General features: G+C 43.0%; 1 long non-coding RNA gene across 1 annotated transcript in view; it reads left to right on the top strand.

Annotated features, from left to right (window-relative positions):
• The window catches only part of LOC104676358, a 34,745-nt gene extending 18,995 nt beyond the window's left edge, over nt 1-15,750 (top strand). Inside the window, exon 3 of the long non-coding RNA XR_749894.2 lies at nt 14,172-15,750. This is a non-coding gene — a long non-coding RNA (uncharacterized LOC104676358). The remainder of the gene's footprint in view (nt 1-14,171) is intronic.
• The last annotated feature ends 5,106 nt before the right edge of the window (nt 15,751-20,856 follow it).

Below are 20,856 nucleotides of genomic sequence, written 5' to 3'. Positions count from 1 at the left end.
CATGATAGAGATGTCATGTGTAAAGACAAAAGGGTGGCCTGTAACAAGAGTGAAAAAGTGCAGCCTCCCAGGCAAGGCAGCTCCAGTGAACTGATCAACCAGGGGGCTACTATTTGCCATTGACAGCCAATACTCAATAGCAGCTAGCGGGTGGGTACATCGTTCTGGCAAAGGGGATCTGATGAGGAAGGCATCACCTATACATAGATAGGTAAAGTAAAATGAAAAGGTTTGTATCTTAGCAATGGCACTAAATTCTATGCACTCTTCTCAAGTTATGCCAAAATTTGTATAGTGATTATCTTAAGTCATATTTACTAGGAAACATGCTCTGAAAAGGAAAAATCACAAGCAAGAAGCATACTGGGGAGTGCTTTCAGGGTAAAACCTGCCAGAGGGTGACAGACACAAAATTGGGCAAAGACAGAAGTTAAACCTCATTATTACAACTGCAAAAGAGGGCTCTGGAGTTGGGAGGATGCTTTGGCAAAGTCTGACAGTAAGGTCTTTCCGTTCACGCCTCAACAGGCCTTTGGAAGTAGCTACTCCTGAAAAGAGGCTTAACCTCAAAAGAGTATGTTCCAGTTGACCAAGAGAAATTTCCATAAGGGACTCAGCTTGAACCATCAGAAACTCTTGGGAAGTTGTAATTATGAGGGTCTCAGTCCTGAAGTGGAGGATCTGGGTGGTGCACCACAGCATTTATTACAGATATAGATATTTGCAATTGATTTTAAATAACTAAAACTTGATTTATATTCCTTCAATTTTCCTGGGAATCAAAACTTAGAAATCACATTGGAAGAATATTTCTTTCCCAATCATTAAAATCGCATTGGACAGCAAGATGTAGTGTTCAGTAGGTTTTTACACATGTGAAATTTACTAGAGTAAAATTTTACATAGGTGAAAGATAGGATTGTGTCATAATTGTGAGAAAGGCAATTATGGAAGCAGATGTGAAAAACAAAATAACATAATGGCTCTTATTTAAGTGCATCTTTGTCATAGGCAGAAGTTTAAAATGACCCCCATTGAAGGGAGCAAGAGGCATAGTTTTATCAATTTATTTGAGGTGCATGATACAAAGAAGGTACCCTTCAGTCAGTGTTAACCTCAAAGGTCAAACTATGATAATTATTTTAGTCTATCAGAAAATGATATGGTTCATGAGATCTGGATATCTTTCCCATCAGGGCCCCTTCCCTAACCTATGATGAAGGTTGAATGTTAAGGGATCACATCAGTAAACAGAGTAGCCAAAGGTGTAAAATTGATCCTAATTTGTAGCAGACTATGGTAGAAAGGAAAGAACAGACACATCTATCCTCCAAGGAGATTCCTGAGAACTTTTCACACCTTCCCAAACCCTTTCATGTCTTCTTGGAGGTACAGGAAAGAACCACTTGAACACTGGCTGATAAATCAGAAAACTCAATTCTCCTTGTGTTCAATGAGTTAATCTTGAAGCTTCTTATGGATCTTTGGGATTCAAGGCTGTTTGTGGAAAGATAACAAAAAGGGAGAGGCTCCAGCTATTCATGCCCACATTTGGGAAAGGATAATTCCAAAGAGTATTACTTCTGCTTTGACAGATATTCCTATTGACATGGGGAAATAGCACAGTGTGGCTCTTCTACTGGCCAGGAGATGGAGAAGATGGTACAGGAAGTTTGGAGGGCAGAGCACAGGGGCCTTGGGAGGATAGGGCTAGAGCCCCGGAGAGGAGGCTGGCAGTGGACATTGCACTGTTGTTACTGCTGATAGAACATTATTCCAGATTTAAGCACATCTGCAAGAAACAGGAGACAGATTTCTTCAGAGGTGCACAATCTGCATCAATCATCAGGAGCTCCATCACATCCTCAGAGGCAAAGTCCTTCCCATCTCTTTTAGTCTGTCTAAGCTACTATAACAAACTGCCATATACTGGGAAGCTTATAAACAACAAAATTTGTCTGGAAAGTCCAATATCAAGGTGCCATCATATTCAGTGTCTAGTTGGCAGGGGACACTTCCTCCTGGTTCATAGAAGGTGCCTTCTCACAGTGTCCTTACAGGGTAGTGGGGTAAGGAGGCTCCCTTGGGCCTTTTTTATAAGGACACCAATCCATTCATGAGGGTTCTACTCCCACAATCTAATCACCCTCAAAAGCCACACCTCCTAATACTATCACCTTGAAGTTAGAATTTCAACAGATAAATTTTGGGGTGACACATTCAATGCATAGCACCACCTATCATTTGGGCACAACCACCGGCCTATGGGATCCAGCACTGGCAACATCTAACCACAATATGAATTACTGAGAGGACATACCAACTTTTTCCTAGGTGTAAAAATACCAGGCATGGTCTCCTGCTCTAGTTAGATACTTTCCCTGTCCTGACCTCAGTATTCTAATAGGGACATTAACAGTGGGATCAAGTTCAAAGTAGATGAAGCAGGACAGAAGAGTCTGGAGTGGAGGAAGGATACTGCAGTTGTTGAGAGAATATGAAAATAACCTGATACATGAGACAAATTAGGAAACTAGCAGAGAAACCCTGGGCAACCATATTGGGGGAACACACCCCCAATATTTCAACATAGATTCTTTCTGTTTTCCACAAGTGTCAGCCAGTTGAGAAATAAAGAGAAAGAGTACAAAGAGAAGAATTTTACAGCTGGGCCTCCGGGGGTGACATCACATATAGGTAGGACCGTGATGCCCACTGGAGCCACAAAACCAGCAGGTTTTTATTAAGTGTTTTGAAAGTCGGTGGGGGGGAGGTGTACAAATGGGGAGTAGGTCACAAAGATCACATGATTCAAAGGGCAAAAAGGAGAACAAAGATCACATGCTTCTGAGGAAACAGAACAAGGACAAATTCAGAACTACTGATAAGGGTCTATGTTCAGCCGTGCACATATTGTCTTTATAAACATCTTAAACAATAGAAAACAGGGTTTGAGAGCAGAAAATCGGTCTGACCTCAAATTTACCAGGGTGGGGTTTTTTCCCCACCCTAATAAGCCTAAGGGTACTGCAGGAGACCAGGGTGTATTTCAGTCCTTATCTCAATCACATAAGACAGACACTCCCAGAGCAGCCGTTTATAGACCTCACCCCAGGAATGCATTCCTTTCCCAGGGTCTTAATTATTATTATTCCTTGCTAGGAAAAGAATTTAGCGATATCTTCCCTACTTGCACATCTGTTTATAGGCTCTCTGCAAGAAGAAAAATATGGTTGTAGTCTGCCCGACCCCCCAGGCAATCAGACCTTATGGACTGTCTTCCCTTGTTCCCTGAAAATCACTGTTATTCTATTCTTTTTCAAGGTGCACTGATTTCATAATGTTCAAACACACATGTTTTACAATCAATTTGTACCGTTAACACAATTATATTGGTCCTGAAGTGATGTACATCCTCAGTTTATGAAGATAACAGAATTAAGAGATTAAAATAAGACAGGCATAAGAAATTATAAGAGTATTATTAGGGAAGTGATAAATGTCCATGAAATCTTCACAATTTATGTTCCTCTGCTGTGGCTCCAGCCAGTCCCTCCATTCAGGGTCCCTGACTTCCTGCAACACAACCAGAAAAGAGAGAAAAGTAAAGTAAAGGAAGATGCTTGGGCAAAAAAAAAAAAAAAAAAGGTTTGAGAGACAAGGAGTATGGTCCTCAATCCCTAATGGGAAGACTCTAAAGCTTATTCCTTAATGCTAGAGGCACATTACAGAAAGGTAGAAACTCTGAGCACAGATTCATCCCAGTGCACATTGGTCTCCCTCAGGATCCCCTTCCATGGAAGTCAGAGACCAAGAAGAAGCTGCAAGTCCAACTGCTCTCCATGCTGATGGGAGATTCTCCCAGGGAGGGAGGCTGGTCTCTGTCACCCCAGGCTTACTGAACCTCTCCTTAGCGGAAAAATTTCTAAAGCATCTTCCTTCTCTTTCTGTTGGCTCTCAAATCACACACCCCTATGTAAATACATCCTTTTCCCCATCTCTCTTTCCACTTTTCCTGAGCATACCCTCCATGAAGGATTTTATGAAAACTACTCATTTCCAAATCAAGAGAGTGCTAAAGAAGAATTCCTTCAAAGTTACCCATGTCAGATATAGGAATACAGGGATATTCTACAATCCACTGTGTTCTGCAGTCTTAAGTTTATTTTCAAGCCACAGATGATGAAAGACATCAATGAAGTACAAGAAGAACTGGACCAACAATGAAGGTAGCCAGGTTCTGGTCCTGATTATGCCACAAACCATTCATGTGACCTGACATCTCTGGACCCCAATTTTCTTATGTGAAATATTATATCTCATGATATCGCTCATTTTCTTTTTGAAATTAAGAGATAATTTCTTACAATAAAATGCACAGGTTTTAAGTGCACAGTTTAATGAGTTTTGACAAATATTTACACTATGTATCTTTAAACCACCACCCAAATTTCTAATGTCCTTTTAATAGTAAGTATTTTCTCATTTCAGTTTCCTTACCAAATCAGTATTTACCCACATCAACTCTTCTACATTCATCTACAAAGCAGATTTAGTGTCAAAATACATAGGGTGCTGTACCCCACCAGGGAATTTGAGTAGAATGACCAGGAGCCTGCAATTACCCTGCCAGAAAGCCAGGGCCACCTCACACAGTGAGCTGCTCCTGTCCCTGAAGATAGAAAAGCACACGGAGGGCCCCAGCCTGAGTCCTTTTACTCAAACCAGGCTCAGAAATTATGGGGAATTCCATGAGTTTACTGCCTCCAGGGTATCTTATGCCATTTTTTATGAACACATGTGTCACACTCCCTCTTTGCACTGAAAAGTCTAATTTGGCTACCACCAAAAGATCAACAATGTTTCTCAGGCTTTTGAGTAGAAGACCAAAGCATGGAAAAAGATACTTGTGGGTCTGATGGAGACTGCTTCCCGTGTGCTATTCTAACTTCAGTGCATCATCTGGGCACTCGCAAAGGAAAATCAGTAAATCTCCCTGAGGCCCTGACACACTGGAAGCAGGGCTGACCATGGAGGTGAAAGGTTGATGCTAATCACATTTTATGGGCTTATAATCCCTTTCCATTTCAGTTTGTACCTTCCTGCCACACAAGAGCCTCCCTGACTCAGCGAGAATCAGAGTCACTTGAAGAAGCCATTTGGAGGGATCACAAAAAAAAAAATTCTAGAACAGTCTTGGGTGATAGTGAAGAAGAAATACATCTACAATTTTGCCTTTCATAAGATTGACAAGTGTCCAATTCTTTCCCTCAGTGGGCACCTTCTCTCATTCCTCCTGGAGCCAATCTTTGGGCAGCAGCCATTGGGGAAATGTGGCCCACTGAATGACAGAGGATGTCTTGGTTGGTCAGTTTCAAGATTTGGGGCAGGTCAGGACACAGAGACAGCAGCTACAGCTTGTCTTTCTTTCTCTGACACTTGATATTACTCTCTGTTCTTATCCCTGAATTCCTCTCAAATTGGTCCTCCTTTCAGGGTGATACATTAACCTTCATTGCATTTTTCACTAATCATGGTTTCTTTATAAAATTTGAGAAGTGGATTTTTTGAGGATTTAGACTCTGTTTGAGGCACTCATTTATCTGCTCACACTATTGAGACCTTCCCAAGAAATTCTGGGCTACCAGGTGGGAAAAGGTCATGCCCAGGACTTTGAGATCACAGGCCTGTATGAAGGAAAGGAGCCCCAGGGATGAAAGAGACTCCAGGGATCAAAAAGGAGGGCAAGTGGTGAAGCGAGAGGTTCTCCTCTTACTCTTGGACATATGGAACATATTCTAAGATCCTGTGTGTCAATCACTGCTGAGGAAGGGAGGAGATAATGCAATAACACTTTGTGGATGGTGTGAAGCTGAGGAAGGAGGGTTAAGTCAGACTTCAGAGCATAGGGTGGTGCTGGAAAAATCACCTGTACAGCATCATTATAGGAGAATCTTCTGCCTAATCACCAGTCAGCAAGCAAGTTGCGTACTGATCGACACCTACCAGATAGCACTGTTTCTTCACTCTGCTTGCTCACATGTGCCTCCTACTAGACCATGAGCTTCCCTTGGGCCTATCATCACTGCATCCTTCCTCACTCTCAGGAGCTGGCCCCTAGTAGGTGCTCAGTAGCCTTTGGGTAAATGATCTTAAATTCATTTGACCTAAAACATCAGTGCTAGATACGGTGTGTGTGGCATGGATGGCAACTTTATTTACTTTTTGTAAAATGTGAGGATGAGACATTTGCATGGAATATGAAGTGCATTAGGATCCAGTCTTGTAATCCCTAGAAGAAGCCACAATTCCAGAAACTCAACCTAGGGATTTCTCTCTTCTTGTCTCCTCATAGCCACACAACTCCACTGAAGGACCCAAGTACACTTGAGAAAAATGCATGGGACCTTAAATCCCCCTTCCCCACCCATCACACGCACATACAAAATCCTTACAGAGGAAATAGAAATGTTGTTATTCACCCCAATGCTGCAAAACTGAAGCTTGGAGTGCAAAGAGAGAGTTTGGTGTGTATTTTAGAGAACTGAGTGAGACATTGGTACACTGAGAAATTAGTGGGTGCCTTGGTTTCCTCCTGTCCAAGCTGGGCCCAGGATAAAAGGACACTGCTCTGGGCTTCTTCATGCCATGTGGATCCCTGAGGCTAGAACAGCCTGAAGAGAAGCAGTGAGTGAAGAGACTTCTGTGGAAGAGGAAGCCTTCAGGCTAGCAATCAGCTCCCACTAGACAGAATGAGAAGATGGTGTAGTTACGGGTTGGGGTAGGATGCAGAAATGAAAGACAGATGTCCAGAAACAGCATTGGAAAAAGATGCACAAAACAGATTGGAAAATGAAGACAAAGTGTGGGACAGACGGCAAGCAGAAAGCAGTGAGATGAAAACAGACCCGGGTGGGCGGAGCAAGATGGCCGAATAGGAACAACTCCAGTCTCCAACTCCCAGCGCGAGCGACACAGAAGACCGGTGATTTCTGCATTTTCAACTGAGGTACTGGGGTCATCTCACTAGAGAGTGCCGGACAATCGGTGCTGGTCAGCTGCTGCAGCCTGACCAGCGAGAGCTGAAGCAGGGCGAGGCATCGCCTCACCTGGAAAGCGCAAGGGGGAAGGGAATCCCTTTTCCTAGCCAGGGGAACTGAGACACACAACACCTGGAAAATAGGGTAACTCCCACCCCAATACTGCGCTTTAAGCAAACGGGCACACCAGAAGAATATATCCCTCACCTGGCCAGGAGGGTCCCATGCCCACGGAGCCTCCCTCATTGTTAACACAGCAGTCTGTGGCGATCTAACGGCGAGGCAGCAGCGAGGCTGGGGGAGGGGCGCCCGCCATTGCTGAGGCTTAAGTAGGTAAACAAAGCCGCTGGGAAGCTCCAACTGGGTGGAGCTCACAGCAGCTCAAGGAAACCTGCCTGTCTCTATAGACTCCACCTCTGGGGGCAGGGCTGAGCTAAAAAAACAACAGGGGAAGCAGGAGAGGCCTGAGCAGACGCAAACGACACTGTCTGACAGCTTTGAAGAGAGCAGTGGATCTCCCAACAAGGAGGTTGAGATCTGAGAACGGACAGACTGTCTGCTCAAGTGGGTCACTGACCCCTGAGTAGCCTAACTGGGAGACATCCCCCACTAGGGGCAGTCTGACTCCCCACACCTCACAGGGTGGAGTACACCCCTGAGAGGAAGCTTCCAAAGTAAGAATCAGACAGGTACACTCGCTGTGCAGCAATATTCTATCTTCTGCAACCTCTGCTGCTGATACCCAGGCAAACAGGGTCTGGAGTGGACCTCAAGCAATCTCCAACAGACCTATAGCTGAGGGTCCTGACTGTCAGAAGGAAAACTATCAAACAGGAAGGACACCTATACCAAAACCCCATCAGTACGTCACCATCATCAAAGACCAGAGACAGATAAGACCACAAAGATGGGGAAAAAGCAGGGCAGAAAAGCTGGAAATTCAAAAAATAAGAGCACATCTCCCCCTGCAAAGGAGCGCAGCCCATCGCCAGCAACGGATCGAAGCTGGTCAGAGAATGACTTTGACGAGATGAGAGAAGAAGGCTTCAGTCCATCAAACTTATCAGAGCTAAAGGAGGAATTACGTACCCAGCGCAAAGAAACTAAAAATCTTGAAAAAAGAGTGGAAGAATTGACAGCTAGACTAATTAATGCAGAGAAGGTCAAAAACAAAATGACAGAGATGAAAACCATGACACGAGAAATATGTGACAAATGCACAAGCTTCAGTAACCAACTCGATCAACTGGAAGAAAGAGTATCAGCGATTGAGGATCAAATGAATGAAATGAAGTGAGAAGAGAAACCAAAAGAAAGAAGAAGAAAAAGAAATGAACAAAGCCTACAAGAAGTATGGGATTATGTAAAAAGACCAAATCTACGTCTGATTGGGGTGCCTGAAAGTGAGGGGGAAAATGGAACCAAGTTGGAAAACACTCTTCAGGATATTATCCAGGAGAACTTCCCCAACCTAGTAGGGCAGACCAACATTCAAATTCAGGAAATACAGAGAACGCCACAAAGATACTCCTCGAGAAGAGCAACTCCAAGACACATAATTGCCAGATTCACCAAAGTTGAAATGAAGGAAAAAATCGTAAGGGCAGCCAGAGAGAAAGGTCGGGTTACCCACAAAGGGAAGCCCATCAGACTAACAGCAGATCTCTCGGCAGAAACTCTACAAGCCAGAAGAGAGTGGGGGCCAATATTCAACATTCTTAAAGAAAACAATTTTCAACCCAGAATTTCATATCCAGCCAAACTGTTTCATAAGTGAAGGAGAAATAAAATCCTTTACAGATAAGCAAATGCTTAGAGATTTTGTCACCACCAGGCCTGCCTTACAAGAGACCCTGAAGGAAGCCCTAAACATGGAAAGGAACAACCGGTACCAGCCATTGCAAAAACATGCCAAAATGTAAAGACCATCGAGGCTAGGAAGAAACTGCATCAACTAACGAGCAAAATAACCAGTTAATATCATAATGGCAGGATCAAGTTCACACATAACAATATTAACCTTAAATGAAAATGGACTAAATGCTCCAATTAAAAGACACAGACTGGCAAACTGGATAAAGAGTCAAGACCCATCAGTCTGCTGTATTCAGGAGACCCATCTCACATGCAGAGACATACATAGGCTCAAAATAAAGGGATGGAGGAAGATCTACCAAGCAAATGGAGAACAAAAAAGAGCAGGGGTTGCAATCCTAGTCTCTGATAAAACAGACTTTAAACCATCAAAGATCAAAAGACACAAAGAAGGCCATTACATAATGGTAAAGGGATCAATTCAACAGGAAGAGCTAACTATCCTAAATATATATGCACCCAATACAGGAGCACCCAGATTCATAAAGCAAGTCCTTAGAGACTTACAAAGAGACTTAGACTCCCATACAATAATAATGGGAGACTTCAACACTCCACTGTCAACATTAGACAGATCAACGAGACAGAAAGTTAACAAGGATATCCAGGAATTGAACTCATCTCTGCACCAAGCGAACCTAATAGACATCTATAGAACTCTCCACCCCAAATCAACAGAATATACATTCTTCTCAGCACCACATCGCACTTATTCCAAAATTGACCACATAATTGGAAGTAAAGCACTCCTCAGCAAATGTAAAAGAACAGAAATTATAACAAACTGTCTCTCAGACCACAGTGCAATCAAACTAGAACTCAGGACTAAGAAACTCAATCAAAACCGCTCAACTACATGGAAACTGAACAACCTGCTCCTGAATGACTACTGGGTACATAATGAAATGAAGGCAGAAATAAAGATGTTCTTTGAAACCAATGAGAACAAAGACACAACATACCAGAATCTCTAGGACACATTTAAAGCAGTGTGTAGAGGGAAATTTATAGCACTAAATGCCAACAAGAGAAAGCTGGAAAGATCTAAAATTGACACTCTAACATCACAATTAAAAGAACTAGAGAGGCAAGAGCAAACACATTCAAAAGCTAGCAGAAGGCAAGAAATGACTAAGATCAGAGCAGAAGTGAAGGAGATAGAGACACAAAAAACCCTCCAAAAAATCAATGAATCCAGGAGTTGGTTTTTTGAAAAGATCAACAAAATTGACAGACCGCTAGCAAGACTAATAAAGAAGAAAAGAGAGAGGAATCAAATAGATGCAATAAAAAATGATAAAGGGGATATCACCACCGACCCCACAGAAATACACACTACCATCAGAGAATACTATAAACACCTCTACGCAAATCAACTAGAAAATCTAGAAGAAATGGATAATTTCCTGGACACTTACACTCTCCCAAGACTAAACCAGAAAGAAGTGGAATCCCTGAATAGACCAATAGCAGGCTCTGAAATTGAGGCAACAATTAATAGCCTACCCACCAAAAAAAGTCCAGGAACAGATGGATTCACAGCTGAATTCTACCAGAGGTACAAGGAGGAGCTGGTACCATTCCTTCTGAAACTATTCCAATCAATAGAAAAAGAGGGAATCCTCCCTAACTCATTTTATGAGGCCAACATCATCCTGATACCAAAGCCTGGCAGAGACACAACAAAAAAAGAGAATTTTAGACCAATATCCCTGATGAACATCGATGCAAAAATCCTCAATAAAATACTGGCAAACCGGATTCAGCAGCACATCCAAAAGCTTATCCACCATGATCAAGTGGGCTTCATCCCTGGGATGCAAGGCTGGTTCAACATTCGCAAATCAATAAACATAATCCAGCATATAAACAGAACCAAAGTCAAGAACCACATGATTATCTCAATAGATGCAGAAAAGGCTTTTGACAAAATTCAACAGCCCTTCATGCTAAAAACGCTCAATAAATTTGGTATTGATGGAACGTACCTCAAAATAATAAGAGCTATTTATGACAAACCCACAGCTAACATCATACTGAATGGGCAAAAACTGGAAAAATTCCCTTTGAAAACTGGTACAAGACAGGGATGCCCTCTCTCACCACTCCTATTCAACATAGTGTTGGAAGTTCTGGCTAGGGCAATCAGGCAAGAGAAAGAAATCAAGGCTATTCAGTTAGGAAAAGAAGAAGTCAAACTGTCCCTGTTTGCAGATGACATGATTGTATATTTAGAAAACCCCATCGTCTCAGCCCAAAATCTGCTTAAGCTGATAAGCAATTTCAGCAAAGTCTCAGGATACAAAATTAATGTGCAAAAATCACAAGCATTCTTATACACCAGTAACAGACAAGCAGAGAGCCAAATCAGGAATGAACTTCCATTCACAATTGCTTCAAAGAGAATAAAATACCTAGGAATCCAACTTACAAGGGATGTCAAGGACCTCTTCAAGGAGAACTACAAACCACTGCTCAGTGAAATCAAAGAGAACACAAACAAATGGAAGAACATACCATGCTCATGGATAGGAAGAATCAATATCGTGAAAATGCCCATACTGCCCAAGGTTATTTATAGATTCAATGCCATCCCCATCAAGCTACCAATGAGTTTCTTCACAGAATTGGAAAAAACTGCTTTAAAGTTCATATGGAACCAAAAAAGAGCCCGCATTGCCAAGACAATCCTAAGTCAAAAGGACAAAGCTGGAGGCGTCACGCTACCTGACTTCAAACTATACTACAAGGCTACAGTAACCAAAACAGCATGGTACTGGTACCAAAACAGAGCTATAGACCAATAGAACAGAACAGAGTCCTCAGAAATAATACCGCACATCTACAGCCATCTGATCTTTGACAAACCTGAGAGAAACAAGAAATGGGGAAAGCATTCCTTATTTAATAAATGGTGCTGGGAAAATTGGCTAGCCATAAGTAGAAAGCTGAAACTGGATCCTTTCCTTACTCCTTATACGAAGATTAATTCAAGATGGATTAGAGACTTAAATGTTAGACCTAATACCATAAAAACCCTAGAAGAAAATCTAGGTAGTACCATTCAGGACATAGGCATGGGCAAGGACTTCATGTCTAAAACACCAAAAGCAACGGCAGCAAAAGCCAAAATTGACAAATGGGATCTCATTAAACTGAAGAGCTTCTGCACAGCAAAAGAAACTACCATCAGAGTGAACAGGCAACCTACAGAATGGGAGAACATTTTTGCAATCTATTCATCTGACAAAAGGCTAATATCCATAATCTACAAAGAACTCAAACAAATATACAAGAAAAAAACAAACAACCCCATCAAAAAGTGGGCAAAGAATATGAACAGACATTTCTCAAAAGAAGACATTCATACAGCCAACAGACACATGAAAAAATGCTCATCATCACTTGCCATCAGAGAAATGCAAATCAAAACCACAATGAGATACCATCTCACACCAGTTAGAATGGCAATCATTAAAAAATCAGGAAACAACAGTTGTTGGAGAGGATGTGGAGAAATAGGAACACTTTTACACTGTTGGTGGGATTGTAAACTAGTTCAACCATTATGGAAAACAGTATGGCAATTCCTCAAGGATCTAGAACTAGATGTACCATATGACCCAGCCATCCCACTACTGGATATATACCCAAAGGATTATAAATTATTCTACTACAAAGACACATGCACACGTATGTTTATTGCAGCACTATTCACAATAGCAAAGACTTGGAATCAACCCAAATGTCCATCTGTGACAGACTGGATTAAGAAAATGTGGCACATATACACCATGGAATACTATGCAGCCATAAAAAAGGATGAGTTTGCATCCTTTGTAGGGACATGGATGCAGCTGGAAACCATCATTCTTAGCAAACTATCACAAGAACAGAAAACCAAACACCGCATGTTCTCACTCATAGGTGGGAACTGAACAATGAGATCACTTGAACTCGGGAAGGGGAACATCACACACCGGGGCCTATCATGGGGAGGGGGGAGGGATTGCATTGGGGAGTTATACATGATATAAATGATGAATTGATGGGTGCTGACGAGTTGATGGGTACAGCACACCAACATGGCACAAATATACATATGTAACAAACCTGCACATTATGCACATGTACCCTAGAACTTAAAGTATAATAAAAAAGAAAAAAGAAAAAAAAAGAAAAAAAGAAAACAGACCCAAAAGTCAGATACCCTAAAAACAAAAAGGTTCAGCAAAAAGGTAGTGGCCGAAATCCAGTCTGCCACCTGTTTACTACGACAATAAAATTCTACTGGAACATAGCCACTGCCATATATTGTCTATGACTGCTTTTGCACTACAACAGCAGAGCTGAAAAGTTGTGACAGAGATTGTCTGGCCTGCTAAGTGTAAAATGTTTACCATCTGACCCTTGGCGGAAAAGGATTACTGACCACTGTTATAAACCTAAAAGTTCCTTTGATATCAATGAGATCAAAGGTAGCATTGAGGAAAACAAAGCAGCTCCAGGGTATCCCATAGATTTTGGTAAAGCTGAGATGAACCTACTTTCAAGGTCCCGGTCTCTGTTCTTCTTGTACTTCACTTTGAGTATTTCTCTTATTTGATTATCAAGCTTTGGGACCTAGGTCAGAGGATGGTGAGATACCCAGATGCTCCCAGATTCTAACACATAGGATGGGTCATGACAAGGGACACTGATGTTCCTGAAGAAGTAATTATCAAGTTGTAAGTCATAGGGGCAGTACAGAAGGTCTAGGGAAGTTCCCAAGGAGGGATGAGTAAGGAGAAAAAATGTCTTAGAACAGGGAACACAGAGTCAAAGAAAGGACATGTTTCATAGCAGAAAAAATATAATCCAATCTCCCTCCGAATTAGATTATCTGCAACAACAGGTCTGATTAATTTAGCCAGCATTCTGCTTTACCTTTCACTTCAAGGCTTGCCTCCCAGATACCTTCACATCTTTTCTCTCCCCTAACTTGCTGTGATGTGAAAATATTCCAGGCGAAGGACAGAGTGCAGTCCAGACACCAACTCCTGGGAGGGGCAGCCACTGCAGGTCCCAACCATCTGTGGGGCAGCCCCACAAAAGTCTCCTGTGGGGTGGGCAGTCTCGGGAGCAAGTGCAATGGGGATGTCTTGTCATTGACATTAAAGACAGGGGTGTTGAGAGAGGGTGTTTCTCCCTTGTGGTGTTTTGGGGAATAATTTTCTTCACTGATGTTGTGTCGTACTACTTTCTTCTTTCTCTCAGTTTACTTTCAACTAGGGAAAATGTCCTAGCAGCAGCAGAAATAAGGCAAAGTCCCCTGCCAGCACCACCCCCAACTCAGGTCCCACAGTCCTGTCCTTCCAGGTGCCTGAACCCTTTCTCCCACCCTTCATACAGTAGAAGGCCCACCGTTAAGTATCCCTATGCCAGCAAGACTGCACACCAAAGCAGAAGTGACCCTCAGAAGCCACCTTCTCTGACCTGGACAAGAGGATACTGCATCCCCCTACCCACCTCCATCCCCTTATTTCCAACAACAGGGACCACCACACAACCTAAAAGATACTACCTGTCTTCAGATTCAAGATGGAAGATATTGTCCTAGTCTACTGGGGTTTCCTCCCTGAATCGACAACCCCTCCCAGCTTTTCACCCAGGAGACAACATGGTTTAGACAGAGTGCCACGTTTTCAAACCTTCCACCTGTGATCCAAATATGCCATATTTCCACCTGCTACCTTCTCTACCACACTGCCTTCTGCTGGCTATATGAGATTCCTGCAAGAACACAGAACATTCAGTTCTCTGCCTCAATGGGATTCAACAACTTCATTAAGGTTTCTAGGAGCAAACATTGTAAAAAAAATTAACATATGAAAACTACTTAAATCAATGAAAAATTTTCCAGAATTCTTTACAGCACAACTCCACACTCTTTGATGAAGACAATGACATTGTCTGTTTGTATTTTCTCCCAAATAATCTCCATAAATCCTAACAAAGCTCACCCCTTCCTCTGGACTTTGAACCTATTCCAAGACCTGTGATTTTTTTTGTCTCTCTCTGCTTCCCAATCAAACATATGTATCCCTGACTCACCATGTCTTTGCTCTCTTGCTGGAGATGGAAAAAAGTCACAGAGAGACAAAGGAGCCTGTGGAGGAAAGTGGAGACTGAATGGGAAATCCTTGGAAGGACCCTAGAGGCAATCAGGGGCCACCCAAGAGTGACAAGGGGACCCGATTCAAGCCAGAAGGTCTTCTTTTTCTCTCTGGTTGCCCAGTCTCAGTCTCTGATTTCAGCTGCTTCCGGGCCCACCTCTACATGAGGCACCTATCCATTTCTAATTAGGGACTCGCCATGCAGGGGAGGTGAGGAGAGTGGACGAAGGAGCCATCAGTGTCAAGGCTGCAGAAGGGATGAGCACGTGACATGCCCTGCAAGGTTCATAGATGTGTGAGCACTCAGCATCTGGGACCAGAATTGTGAACCTGGCTCTGCACGGAGCCCAGTCTGTTGGGGATGGACCCCAGAGAGAGTTACTACTGCAGCAGTTCTCACACTACTTGGTCTTGAAAGTAATTTACACACTTAAGATTAATAAGGACCCCAAATAGATTTTATTCACGTGATTTACATCTATTGATATTTATTGTATTAAAAATTAAAACTAGAAAATTTTAAACACATTTTACATAAGTAGATATTGCACTAGCTGGCAGAGTGATGATGTCATTGCATATCATCTACTCTCCAGAAAATTCTACCATAGACTCATGAAAAAATATAAAAAAGTCAAATAATATCAGCATTATGATTAAAATTGTTTCGACCTCGCTGACCCTACTGAATGCATCTCAGGGACCCCAAGGTCCCCACACCACACTTTGACAACCACTGGTCTAGGGCAAGATTGTGGGCCAGGCCTCCAGGGTCTCAGAGCACAACACACCACAGTAGCACAAGTTTCAAAGGGTTGAGGATGTTCTCCTTGGTCTCAGCTTACTTGTGGGTTTTATTCATGCCTGTTGTTTAACTATCCAGCCAAATTAAGTTCTGCCCTTTAATTCCATAATCGTTAATCAGAACCAATTTAGCGCTGCTAAATTGAATTCTGTACCATCATTCAACAACCATTGACAACAATGCCTAGAAAGCATCTAGTTTATAAAACCTGAAAACAAAGAGAATAAGACACTGAAGCTCTCTAGAGAAGCCTCCTCAGTTGTCTCTTGCAACAGTGGGAATACACGTGTGCTGCATGAACCATTAGGCTGATCTGACCAGGGCTTCCACCAAGCACAGAGGGTGTGAGGGATGATGTATTGAACGTGGAAGGTGAGGAAGAAGGCAGAGCAGAGGATGTCTCCTGGGTTCCTATCTGGGTTTCTTTCTTGTATTCCTAAGTGCAACCAGCAGGAGTTTCCTTGGGAGCTAATCACATTCAGTGATTATGGAAGTTTGAATCTAATCATATTATTTCCCAGTTCTCCTCCCACCAGCTACACAATAGCCTCTCCCTTATTTCCATGGAGGTAAAATCACATCATAGTCAATTGAAAAATATACCTGAAGGATAAAAAATTTTAAGAACCATCAAGAGCGGAGATGGAAGAGAAAGGATAAGAACTAATTTTATAGTAGGATTGGGAAAGTCCCCCCAAATTGCACCCACTTCCCTTTTGCCTAGTCAAGATTATAGGTTCCTGGGTCCTTTCACTGAGCACAGGAAAGTCCCTGCTAGTTGATTTCAGACTGAAACAAAGAGACTAGAGCTTCTGGTTCTTGTTTCTAAATCTTGTTATTAAACTCTTCTCCTGGGCCTAAATTTTTCTCAAGCTCTTTGCATTGTAGGTATGTAGAATATATTTTTCTCTACAAATTCCACAGCTTAAAGTCTTTTTTTTAAGTTTAGCAAGCAGAATTTCTTAAATAAACTTTAAGCTGACACTATTGCCTGGGTAGTTAAGAACCTCCATCCATCATCCACCGTCCAGCCCCAAACCACTGACGTGTTTCTAGCACCACCACCTGGGAACTGGTGGAATCAAAAGATCGGAGCTACCTGGGCTATGCCTTGGCAAGGAGCACGAGGTGTGTCCTTTGTGAGGCACACGCTAGGACTAGGTTTCCATTTTTTTATTTTGAGAGATTAGGCAGAGCTTCTTCTGGCCCACTGACCAGCCCAGGAAGTCTTCCTGGTGAAGAGAAGAAAAGGATGTAGTATCCATAAACAAATGCAGCTAGAGAACAAAAGACTGGATAAACTGCCACAGGCGAGTCGACATGCATTGACCTAGAAAGAGACAGAATCCCCTCTACATCATCCCTGGAGGTGATAGCTCCCCAGGAGGTTTTCTGTGACCCACTCACCCCCACCTATCATCCAAATGGATTTCCACAGCACACTGATCAAACTTCAGTCATATCTCCCCATACTTAGCTCTGTGCCTCAACATCAGTGACCCCACTCACTCTTGCCTAGACTGCAGAGTGTTTGTCCAGGGTGCTCTGCATCTTCCTCCCCTATGCTGCCCTCACACATGTGCGTGCGCATACACTCACATGCACACACATGCACACATGAGCACACAGGCATGCATACGCACACACAGGGTCTAGTCTCTGGGAGAGGCTCAGTGACTTTAAACTTCATTTAATCCTAAAGAGCAGCGCTAGAGGTGATGTGAGTTAATGTTAAGTGATTTCATTTCAAGTCCCTCAAAGAGATGGTGGGATTGGGGTGGGGGCATATGATAGATGCTAAACACCCAGCCCAGGAATCCTTGTAGAAGAACAGTTTCCTGGAGATGAGAAGCTCAGCGAGTCCTTTCTGCTTGTCTCCTCTCAGACACCAGGATGTCCCAAAGACCTGAGGTGCTGCTGAGTAAAGTGGACCTGCCTCCATATCCCTTTCTCTCACTCCCACATCTCCATCCAGGGCAGATATCAAACTGGAACCCCACTGGGGGCTTAGAGCAATAATACCTCTGCAGGTCTATGAGGGCTGTATGGACACCAGAGCCCCTTGCATACTGCCTGGCCACCATGCTCCAGCCCACAAGATGGCAGCTGTAGATGAAGAAACCAAAGATACAGATCACAGACATGATTCTCTTAGACCTGAAGTGGAACTCAACTTTCGTGGATCCCCATGCTTTGCTCCTCCTTCTGCATCATCTTGAGCTTGTATCCAAGCTAGGGTAACAAAGGCCTGGGAATTTTACTCTTTCTGATGTTCAATTCTGATTCTTTAGTTGGCCAACTCAAACTGGCATGTATTAACCTCCGGAAAAAAGGAGATCAGATTTTAAACTAACTAGGAATAGCATAGATGAAAAAAAAAACAGTCAATAATAGGAGAAAAGGCAAAATGTCTGTGTAACTATTAACAGAATGGCTCAAAACACAGAAAAATTTGCGTGACATTCTGAAAGTCATCTAGTCCTGCCTTCCATTAAATTATTCTCCACCAAAAGGCCTTCAAAAGATTAGTTGGCACTTAATTAAACATTTGCTGGGCCAGTTGATAAACTTAGGAAGTGCTGCTGCTGGCCTGAGAAGAGGATGTTAGCAACTTCTTCCCTGCCTCCTGCGACTTCCACCCACACATGCTGCTCCCACTGTCTGGAACATTTGGGAGCATGTCTTCATTAGGGACAACCTTGAATTATGTGCAGGTTTGTGCTCCCTCCTCCAAACTTTTCCTTCCTCAGACTAAAACTCCGCTACTCCATTTTCCATTTTTTAACAGGCACTCTATCTTGGTGCTTCCCTAACTTTTTGCTTTTTTTTCTGAATCATTGCAATGTGAGCTTGATTGTCTTAGACAGCAGCATCCATAACTGTCCTCAGCCCTCTGAGGTTGGAGTAGACATGGGCAGGCATCGGCTCCTTGGTGCAGCCCCAGAGATACTCCCCTTAGTTGAGTGCTGTGCTCCATGGTGGCAACCGTGGCTTTGATCATGGCAGTGAGTGAGTGGGAGTGAAGTTCGTAGTCCGCAAGGATGGAGAATGAGGGAGAGGAGAGGGAATGTCTCACATGTGAACATTCAGGAGGAAGCTCCTCCACTGCTGTCACTAAAGCATAAAAGTTTATCTCCTGTTTCTTGCAGTGTATCATCAACACAGGAAAGACAACCTAGCAGCAGCCGTAGCAGTGCCAGATCCCCTGCCAGTCCCCTCCTGGGCCCCCAAGCCCTGCTCTGTACTCCACAGCTGGCAGAAGTGGACTTCCTCCCCATGCTAACAGGAATACCACCAAAGTCAAAGAGGCTCTTCTGAAGCCTCTCTTCCCCCAGCATCTAGGCAGTATGTTGCTCCCTGCACCCTCTCCAATCTCTTTCTTCTAGAACCACAAAGTCCAGAAATTACCTTTCATCTACTGAAAGGGAAAGATACCTTCATAGACCACCAATCTGAGAGCAGTTCATCAATGGTCTCCTCCCAGCTCCTCCTCCAGACAACAGCAAGGATTGGACATGTGGGCCATGAACAGCAGACCTGCTTTCCATTCTCTATTTTGACCACAAGTGTGGTCAGGACCAGTCAGTCCATCTAAGTGCTGCCTCCTCCACCACCACTACTGCCACCTGCTGGCTCAAGAAGGCATCTCAACTATGGAGTTTTCCTTCCTTAGCTCTCTGTACCCCTGGGTTCCACCATTTTGGGGGTCTTGAGTAGCAAGGATGATTGAAATTCTAAGAAAGAAAAACTGCTTTGGACAATGATAAAGTCTTAAGAATTTTCTCTTTCCAATCCTTCAGCTTCAATCAAGACAATTACAACATTTATTTATCACCTCCTCTCCTAAGAGAGCTGACACCCCCTCACTCTGCTCCTAAGCCCGTTCTGAATATGCTGAGATGGCTCTTCCATTCCTCTAGAGGCACGGGGACTCTATCTCACTCATCACACACACCTCCTTCCCTCGTGCTCCCACCCTGAGCACCCCACAGCCCCCAAGACCCCAACTCTCATGAGTACCAAGGAGAAGACCTTCCCAGGCCACTGGGCCTCCATAGGTGGTGAGTGACTCCTCCCAGATCCTTCCCAGAAAACAGCAGGAATTAGACAAAAGTACACTCAGGAACTTCCTGGGGACCAGGTGTGCCATCCTTCCCCTTCCTTATCCTCTTTTTTAATTTATTTATGTTTTTGTGGTAAGAACACTTAACATGAGCTCTATCGTCTTAACAAATTGTAAGTGTGTTAATACAATGCAATATTGTTGACTACGGGTACAATGTTGTTCAGCAGATCTTTAGGGGTATTCATCTTACTTAATTATTTTATGCCTGTTGATTAATAACTCATTTCATCCTCCCCCTGCCCCTGGTAACCACTGTTACAGTCTTTGATTTAATGAATTTGACTATTTTTAGATACTTGATGTAAGTGGAATGCACTTACATTTGTCTTTCTGTATTTGACTTATTTCACTGCATAATGTCCTCAAGGGCCATTTATGTTGTTGAATAAGGCAGAATTTCCTTCCTTTTTAAGGCTGGATAGTATTCCATCATGTGTATACACAACATTTTCTTCATTCATCTGTTGATGGACATTTAGGTTATTTTCACATCTTAGCTAAAGTTTGATTAGATAAAGCTGCTATTCCAGCTGCTACTGTTCCAGCCCATGCTGCCTCCTATGGCAAAAGAAGATCATTAGGGAAACACAGTGCCGCCTCCCGTTTTATTAAAAAATATGAAGACCTTGTAAAGTTGGTTAAGAAATTGACAAGAACTATTTTAAATCATGTGAAAATTTCCCCCAAATTTCCTGACTTTGTGATCCCACACTCAGTGAAGGAAGTGCTTTTCACTGCCTTCCTTACCTGTGCAAAGAGTTCTCGCTTTGTGCCCTGAGACTGCAGAAGGCATTCACAACCTGCTCAGGGATTTTCTCTTCATCTGGGCTCTCTCCATTAAGACATCTGCCCCAG

The sequence above is a fragment of the Rhinopithecus roxellana genome, chromosome 8 (assembly GCF_007565055.1).
Source record: "Rhinopithecus roxellana isolate Shanxi Qingling chromosome 8, ASM756505v1, whole genome shotgun sequence".
Lineage (NCBI taxonomy): Eukaryota > Metazoa > Chordata > Mammalia > Primates > Cercopithecidae > Rhinopithecus > Rhinopithecus roxellana.
The sequence above is the reverse complement of the archived record's forward strand: the minus strand, read 5'-3'. Positions and strand labels throughout refer to the sequence as shown.